A 9,907-nucleotide genomic window follows, 5' to 3' on the forward strand; every position below is an offset into this window, starting at 1 on the left:
CTTATATATTTGTGTCTCTATTTTCCAAACAAAAAGTCTCCATCCTCCCTACGGCATTAAAACCCTCTATTCATCCTCTCTCCCCTAGCGTGGACATGCTTTGCCCCCAAGGAAAGGGAACTCTATTTTGAGACAAAGACAAAATGTAGCCTCAAGGTCACAAGGCGGGGTTATCGTAAAACACAGTGGAATATGTCATTGTTGTTATTTGTTTTGTATGTGTGGGAGAAGTAAAGAGATTCTAAATAGAACAAGATATAATCGCAATCCTCTTTTCTTGGAACAATTTGATTTCTATACCCTTCTCCTCTCCTATCAAGCTGGTTGCAGGAAGGCTGCCAGTGGAGGATGTGCCTACCCACCTTCTGCTCCCTATAGGCCAAAAATAAAATAAAATAAAATAAAAAAACAAACAAGAATACTCCAAAGGAAACACAGAATTTCTGATACCAAGTAAAGGCTTTGAGTTTTGCCATAGTCAAGATCAAATCAGCTGAGATGAAGACTTGGGGCTGAAACAATAAAGAGTGAAAGTTTTCCTAGAGTTTTCTTTCTGCATGTGTTCTCTAGCTGAGGTATCAGTGGCCTTGATAAGTACTGGCCTAGCATTCTAAGTCAGGATGCTAGCTGTGTATTTACCAGTAACACAGTTTGTCTATTTTGTTAAAGACTTGGCCTTTATTTGGTTTATTACCGAAACGAAATGTTTCCATATAATTGATGCCCAATGACAGTTAGTGAGGGAAAAAGAACAGTCGATTCAGTGAGTTTCATGGCAGAACATAGAATTAAAACATAACATACTATATGGTGCCACAGTGCTAACAGATTTGACATTGAATCTCATTTAATCCTTATAACTCTAATCATGATCCTGTCTCATTGATGTCTCAGAACCCAATGAACTAAACGTATTGCTCTGCAAGTTATTATTACTTTCATTTATCTGATAAAATGAAAATTAAAAAAGTGTGACTTGTAGGAAGTTATACTTTAATGTCTTCCTGAACTTGGCCAGTTGTGTCTGTGTTATAATAAAAACTCAGTCAAAATTCACTGTGTTCATGTATTGTTTCCTAAACAATTTGTCCAGCGAATTGGACACAGTGTAGAGGAAATAGCCAACTGACCAATTAAATTTTTTGTCATCTGTTATTGTGGTATTATATACACAAGTAATGCTTGATACACAACAGTCATCTACAAATAGTTGTCTGGATTTGTGTGATAAGTCATAAAGAATTCTCTCACATATACAATAGTCTTATGAGTCCTAGGTTGCATATGCGTTATTTACCAAGAAACTTAAATGATTTTCTCGGGTATACAAACCCTGAGGTAGTTCAAAGACTGTCAGTTGTACCTTTGGGGGAAAAAATAAATAACTATACTAGCCTTTGATCCTTACATAACAAGATAATGGATTTTTTTCTTTTACTTTAATTTTCTTCTCAACATATTTTGTTTTTATTTATTTTTTCCTTTCTTCATAGTTTTTAAAACTTGTTCTTTCTGACCATTTTTCATCTTAGTTTCAAGTATATTTACTTTGGAGTCTCGAGAGAAGGATAATCAGGACAGATCTTGAAGAGATGGACATTGAGACCAACATTTTCAATGAGGAGTGATGAAACTTTGTGACCTCCCTTCTCTTTTCCTTGAACTCCCTACTGTTTACATGTAAATTGTCCTTATTGGCCACAAAGCAGGGTGGAAGTAGATATACACTTAGATGCACAATGACAGTGAATTAAATTCAGGGTAAAAACAAGATGGTACAGACTACTCTGAAATAAAAGGCAGTGAATCTGAAAAATTAGGAAATACTTAAATACCTATTGAACAAGACACTCTCAATTTTTATCTCAAAATTATCTTTATGCAAATTAATAATACCTGATTATATTATTTATCCTCTACAATTTACATGACTCTTTCATATATAGTTACCATATTTGACCCTTAAAACATTTAGTGAAGTATTCACTGTATTTGTATTCCATTTTATAAATAAAGGCACTAAGACTCAAACAGATAAAATGATCTGCCCAAGATTACACCGTTGGTAAACTCTGAAGCTGGACCTGTTAGTCTCATGACCTGTCTAAGAGAGCAATAGCCAAGCATGAGCCCCAAATCAGGGATGTTGTCTCCTGTCTCTACATGTAGCAATTTCAATGCCAACATCAATAAGCTTACAAAGGCAACACTCATTCATTCAACTTCTACTGTGCAGGCAGTGGATGACCCATTTCTAAAGGACTCAACACAAAGTAAAGGGAAGAATGTGGCATGTGTCCTTAAGAAACTCATCAACAGAGAAGAGTAATTCTACTTGTAAGTCTCTTTCTATACCCAGTAACCTCAAGAAGCCTGGAGAGATGGTCATTATACAATCACTTTTAAGGCTTCTGGTTATTACAATGAGTGGTCAGCCATTTGGGGACTCAGATATCCAGGTATAGAACACTCATTAATCCTAAAATGCATCCCTAAAAGACAACCACACTCTTACATTTCAAATATCACTTATATCTAAATCTTAGCTACTGCATTATAAATTTTTATTAACCTGTTTATATTTAAGGGTTATAGAGGGAGTTTATGATGGCCAAAGAGAGAAAAGCATATTGCAAAGTGATAGTTACCAAGGGACTAGCCCAGAAAAACAGATCAGAATGTTCTAAGAAAGCTTAGGAAAATGAGTCAGAGAGGTAATCATGGGTTACGCCCATCCAAACTTTTTACCAGGATGACAGACAGGAAAAGCTAAGGCAGTGGGGATATGTAAAAAAGAAATTGGTGCTTAGAACACACAATTTTAATATTGGTTTAAGCAAGATGAAAACAAGGAAAATCCATTTGTATCGAAGTAGAAAGGGAATTAATGTTTACCAAGAGCCTACTATGCTAAATACTTTCTATAAACTTTTTGGAATACTGTTTTTCTTAAATCCACCACAAATAATAAGAACCTATTTTGCATTAATGATTATTTGCAATTTCCAATAATTAAATTCTATTTATTTGTTTATTAAACTACACTTAACATATTCATTATGTTATGGAAAAAACATAAGCACAGGATTGCCTCGAAGAATTAATCAGAAAGAGGTAACTAAAAATTACACCCACAAACACAGAACAGAAGCTATTTACTCACTCCAGCATATTCCAGTTGCTTTTTTTTTGTGAAATATCAAACGACAAATGCTTTAACATCATAAGTAAAGAGAATTGTTTCTTCACATATTCCTTTAAGCAATATATTGCTGGCAGTGATTCTTAAATTTCTTACTATAATTCACCAAATTTCTACCTCCCTTTTTCCACTCAACAAAGAGAAGGAAACCTCTGAGGGCTTACAGATAACCCCATGCCTTTCCCTGTTTCAGTCTCTGCTACAAACATAGCCAGGAGGGGAAAATGAATTCTGCTAACACAACTTTACCTCCTTTATTCTTTGTGGCTGAGAGAATTCTGAAACTAGAGAATTTTTCCCCCTGTGGGATTCCACAGAGAAAGTAAGAGCTAGCCTGAAGGATAAAGATTATATCAGATTACATTTTGGCTATGCAGAGAAAGTCTGTACCAGTCAGAGTTTGATAAGGAGAAGAGACATGACTAAATATTTTGAATAGAATTTAACTCATGGAATTGAAGGCACAGATGATGGAACAGCTAGGTGGAAACAGGAGACAAGGAGAAAACTGGAAATTAGGAAAATCAAGAAGGCACATGCACCCCTAGGATACAGTAGCGGGTGGTTATGCTAGAGCCCAAGGTCTAGGCCATTCAAGGCAAACTGGGGCCGCGGTGGGCTTGCCCAACCTGAGTGGGAGCCACGGAGCATGTAAAGCCTGAGGCAGAGAGGAAGGCAGAGAATTAATTACTCTTACTACTCCCCTCTTTCCATCCTCCAGTCTCTGAGAAACACATCTTAGGGGTTTAGCAGAGGAAAGACAAGGCATGGCGCTGAGGGAAAACAGGTCTGAATCAGCAAAAGGTTATAGAAACAGAACTCTTTTGTTATAATGTACTTCACCTCTTACCTACCAGAACTGATCGGAGTGAGATGCAAATTTTAGCGTTGGCCCCATGAAGTGCAACATCATCTCACAAGCCCAGGCTAACCCCTCTCCAGGATGAGCAGCAGCTACAGGCCTGAAGTAGAAACATATGTGAGAATTGTTTGTTAACTCATGTCTGACACCTGAAATGCCCCCTCCCAATGAGGATACCAGAAATCTCTGGGTGAGATTAGGCAGCAGTAAGAAAGAGGAAATACTCAAGTTTCCCCAGTATTCAAGGAGACAAATTTAGCGAAACTTTATTTATTACTATAAATAGGACCTAGCATTACCTCAGAACTGACAATACTCAGGAAAAATTCAGAGTACTCACGCACATAACTAAAAACATACACATCAAAGTGTCAGAAGTGATTGTCATGTCTGTACTTTCTGAAATTTCAGATATGAGTATGTGTTACTTCTATTAGCCTCTAAGGTTTTAAAAATAAGATATTTAAAAAATAAGGTATTTAAGGTATTTTAAAAATAAGGTATCTAAAAATAATCTATTTAATTTAGAATGCTTGTTTCTTTTTGTTTTCCTGGGTGGACCTTGACTCACTCAGGTCCTTTCTGGGTGGCTAGTATCTGATTATTCATCTCAAGGCACTTCAGCAAGGCCCTTTCTTCCGGAGTGCTGCTTGCTGGGAACAGATTTAATTGGCTTCCCTTGTCAAAACCCGGCATTCATGCTCTGACTCTTGATCTCTTCTGAAAAGCTCTGATCCAAACGAGTTTAATGGCTTTAATGTTCCCCTCAACGTGACTAAACTTTAGGTGAGTTTATTACTGATTATAAGTCCCTGCCCTCCCTTTACTTAGAACATTTCCTTTAGAAAACTAGTATTTGCAAATTATTTCTCTGCCCCCTTTGAAATATATATACAGCTCCTCAGAAGCCTCTCACCAGTTTTAAGGCCCAGGAAATGTCTTGCTCAGAGACCCAAGAGCCATGTCTTTGAAATGTAAAAAGCAAAGGAGATAGCTCCCTATCTTCACCCCAGCACCTTGTTCCAAGTTGTAAAACTACTTCCTGTCCTGCTGATAGGAGAAAGTTACTTTTCCTTCGTGTAAAGTGAATTAGCAAACACAGGTGGCTACAATTTCCCATTCCTAGCTCTTAAAAACCCTTTTGTGAGCAAGGTCAGTGAACTGTAAGTTTGACTCCTGCAACATCCCCCTCTGCAGTTGAATTCAATCTCTCTCCCGTTTTGCAATAGTCTGGCATAAAGCTGTCCTCGCCTGTTTAACTTTTTCAGTGCAATTCTCACTTTGACACCTCCCTATTCCCTCCTGAGCTCATCCTATATTTATGAATCATTAATGTTTTTTTTAACAAGGGAAAATGGGATTCTCAGTTGACTCTTTCATCTGCCTGAGAAGCTGGGGGAGGTCACTCAGGCACATCCTCATAAAGGTCTTGCCTCCAGCAAGTTGCATTTTGTAAAACAAGTTTCCTTTACTCTCAAAAGGCCTCCAATTAAGAAAATGGTGTTAGATTCCATTTTCTGCTCTCTCATTTTCTCTATTCTCTCTCTATAAACATACCACACACACACACACACACACACACACACACACACACACCCCTTTTTTATCTCATTTGAGAAAGCGCCTACTCTTATTTAGTTAGAAAAGAAACTCCAGGCCGATATAAGTAACAACTACCAGACCCCCTTGCAGCGAAGGACTTGTCACCTTGAGAACTCATGTTTGACACCTGAACATCAGGCTGTTGTTGATGGAAAGCCTTCAGCTTCCACCTCCTTCAGCGATTGCCTCACTACAGAGAGCGCCCTTGCCTGAGACCCCTTGTCCAGCAGACACAGCGCACCCTCCCGCAATGGCTGACAGATGCAGGAGTATAATGATGTGGGCCTCTTGGCTAGACTCATGACAGTTCTTCAGCATACGCTTCCACCCCCAGAAAGCTCTCATGGAATTGACCGAAACTGTCATCGGGCCTATTCAACTTTTTCCTCTGCCCTATCCTGCTTCCTTCTCCCTCTTCCCTCACTGTCATAATGCTTCATAATAAATATCCTATCCACTAAGATATCTCAGAGTCTGCTTCCCAGGAAATGCAACCTGCAACAGTGTTGTTATGGGAATTAAATCAAATGTGTATGAAATTTCTGCAGAATCTCTGACGTGGAAACCAACTGAAAGGTAAAAATAATGATGACCACTTATTGAGCACTGTGTTAGGCACTTTAATAAATCTTATTTAATTCTCACAAAAACTGCAAGATAAATATTTTCTCCTTTATTTTTGGGTGAGAAAACTAAAGCTCACAGAGGTCAAAATTTTGGGCCCAGGTAACCAGGCTGGCTACCAAGCAACAGCAAACGGGATTAGACCTGAGGTCTCTGTGTCTCTCCTTCATCCCGACGTCTCACAACCTACCACAACCTCATCTTACTTGGGACGGCTTCTTGGTTGTGTGCAATCTATAGACTTGAAAGCTGTGTCTTTAAGAAATAAGAATATTATTTAAATATAATATAAGTCAAATAAAATATAAAAGTGCCTTCGGATGGGGAGAATATATTTGAGAACAACCAGTGAAAAGTTTAGCTGCTGCTTCCCCAGCAGCTTCAGGATATGCTCCCTGCTGAGAACAGAGAAAGGTTGTCAGGTCTATTAACCTCAGCAAATGTAAATGGAGACCCAGATGCTCTCATCTAAAATAAAATCCTCCCCAACAGATGGTCAGGTTTAACAAGTTGGTACTGAGACTGAAGCTTCCAAACAGCTCATCTATATAAGAGCAGAATCAAATAGAACTGATAAAAAAAACTTCAGCCAAGCTATTTTCTGGGGCTTAGATATTGGTCTCAGGAATGACCGGCTACTAAAAGCAGCACAATACCTCCTACTATCGATGCCAGTAACCACATGGCAAACTAAATTGTTTTATTATCTGATCTAGAAGGCCTGATCTGGTGACCAGGAGACTGTCTAATGTGGGACAATCTGGCAGGAAGAAATATTCACTCCTTTAATAATGTTTATTGGGCAACTATCATGTACCCAACACTGACTCCATAACTAGAGGTACCAAGTAAGGAAATGGCAGTGCTTGCCATTAAGAAGGCCGTGGGCCAGTGACTATCGATGCCTAAATAAGTGGGCAATTTTGATTATGAGCTTTAAAAAGGCACTAGGGATAACAGTGGTACAGCGAGAGAACACAGAGGACATCCTCTAAGCAGCTTTTCTCAGTCAAGGCCTTTTATTCCAGCTGAGGAGGCTGAGAGATAGAGACTTGAGTAATGAGTAGAAGTCAGCCAGGAAATTTGTGAAAAGGGAGAATGAGAACCCATTCATTACAGGCAGAGGCAACTGTTTTGCAAAACCTAAAAGAAAAAATAATTGCATATCTGGAACAGCAGTATGGATTCATTTGGGACAAAGTTTTTGAATATTCTTTGAAGAATGTAAAATATGATCATGTATTATTTTATATACGTTACGAAGCATGACAATTCTATAGAACATACATTCATTCAACAGATATTTATTGAGCTACTACTAAGTGCCAGCTACTGTTCCAACCCCTGTGGTTATAGCGACCAATAAGAGCTGTCCCCATCACTAATAAGGTTTGAATTGAGTGCCTGCCCTAAGCCAGAAACCCCAAATATTAGTATAGAGCTGTGGTTCTCACTCAGGGTAGAATATTTGAATTACCTGGGAATGTTTAAAATTTTTCAATGCCAAGACCATACTTTACCAATTAAACCTGAATCTCTGGAGAAGAGACACAAGCACTAGTATTACCTAAATCCCAGACGGTGCCAATGTGCAGCCCAGTTTAAGAAGCAGTGGACTAGAGCAGTGATTCTCAAATTTTTAGCATGCATCAAAATCACAAAGGACCAATTTAGTATGTCTCAGGTGGGACTCAAAAATCTGCCTTTCTGACAAGCTCACAGGTGATGCTGATCCTGCTGGTCCAGGGACCAGACTTTGAGAATCACTGTCCTAGAGTATGGAACTTATTTATAGCTATTTATCTCATCGGTACAAGATATCTTCCTAATAAACCTATACATTAATGATATCTCTCTATTTTCAGTAATAGATTCCCCTTTTCAAGTGTATTTTGTTCCAAGAAGGGATTGATGAAGACAAGAATTTGAAAAATTTGTTGATTTTTACATTAAGCCTTCTTTGCTTGGAGAGCTTCCAAAGAGGAAAGTATCATGATAAACAAAGGAGAGAGGGCTCTCTTTGTCTCACAAACAATGCAGAAGTTAAGAGCTAGGATTCTGGAGCCAGCTGGGCTTCATCTCTGCCACCTACCAGCTTTTGATTTTCAGTGTTATATATCCTTTCTGCATCTCAATCTCTTCTTAAACTGTGAGAATTGAAAATAACAGTGAATAGTTTAGAAGAGAGCCTGGCACATGGCAAGAGTTATATAAGCACTAGATATTACTACTCGCCTGAAATTAGCCCAATACTCTTCTTGAATAGTTTGTGATAACATTGAAAATTGCATATATCCATCTTTCTTTCTTAATGCTTCATGGTTTTGCTATTAATCACATCTCCTAAAGATGATTGAATGTGATAGTATATCCTATGAAGAAACAAAACCCATCAAAGACCAAGTTACAAATATTAACGACCTTTCTATGGTGTCAGTAGGAGTTACGTGGAAAAATAAGATATAGTATCTACTCCCAAGGAACTTAATCCTGGTAGAAAGGAGAAGGTATTATTTGTATACCCCAAGTACACCCCAAAGCAGAGTTTATAAAGATAAATAAAAGTAAATCGCATCAGAGAGGAGAGAGCAGACATCTTGTTGTAACAATAACTCATGGCTATGGCTTCATAGAGCAAATGACAGTTGGAATGGGTTGGGAAGGATGACCAGGAAGTCCATATACAGAGATGGTGATGGAAAGGGCACTCCAAGGAGAAGGGATGGCATGTGCAGAAAAATTACGGCAAAAACATAACAGTCAATGTAGTTCAGGAAAACATGAAAAATGTAGTTTCTGCATTGAAAGCTAGAATCAGTCTGAGACATCTTATAACCTGCAGAACCAGCCCTGCCTTGGTTCCTACTCTGACAGTTGAATAAGTTCCCTTAATAATAAGATACCAATGTAAACCAATGGATAAAATGTCTATTCCTCTACGGTCATGCCACCCTGAACAAGCCCGATCCCGTCTGATCTCAGAAGCTAAGCAGGGTCGGGCCTAGTTAGTACTTGGATGGGAGACCACCTAGGAAGACCAGGTGCTGTAGATGTAAAAAATAAAAAATAAAAGTAATAGTCATAAAAGTAATAGTCTAGACCAGAGAGTTTTACAGAGCCTCAAAACAGGCCACCATTTGTGGAGGAGGTGGGGTGGTCAGAGGAAGGTCTGGGAAAGGTCAAGAAAAGCAGGAAATTTTATGTGCAGTCCCGGATAAAAGTCAGGGGCTGCTCCATTGTGATTGACTCTTCTCTCTCTCTTTTCCTCTCTCTTGGATCACCTGTGCACTCACTTCTGCTTTATTCTATCTGTTAACGTTACCAAGTCTAGCCCACATGCAAGGTAAGGGGAATTAGGCGCTTTTTCTTGAAAGGAAGAGTATCAAAGAGTCTGTGGGTATTTTCAAACCGCCACGCCAAGTGTGACTTTTTAAGAATTTCATATAAAATGGAATCATACAGTATGATGTTTTTTTATGTCTGACTTCTTTTACTTAGCATAATGTTTGAGACACTGTTGCGAGTGTCTGTGATATGTAGCTTTTTATTATTGAGTAGTATTCCATTATACAAATGTGCCACATTTTGTTTATCTATTTACTAAAATGTGCTTATAT

General features: G+C 38.4%; 1 pseudogene; it reads left to right on the forward strand.

Annotated features, from left to right (window-relative positions):
* Positions 1-9,224: 9,224 nt before the first annotated feature.
* On the forward strand, positions 9,225-9,343 carry LOC111737001 (annotated as a pseudogene).
* The last annotated feature ends 564 nt before the right edge of the window (positions 9,344-9,907 follow it).

The sequence above is a fragment of the Pteropus vampyrus genome, unplaced genomic scaffold, assembly GCF_000151845.1.
Source record: "Pteropus vampyrus isolate Shadow unplaced genomic scaffold, Pvam_2.0 Scaffold1, whole genome shotgun sequence".
Lineage (NCBI taxonomy): Eukaryota > Metazoa > Chordata > Mammalia > Chiroptera > Pteropodidae > Pteropus > Pteropus vampyrus.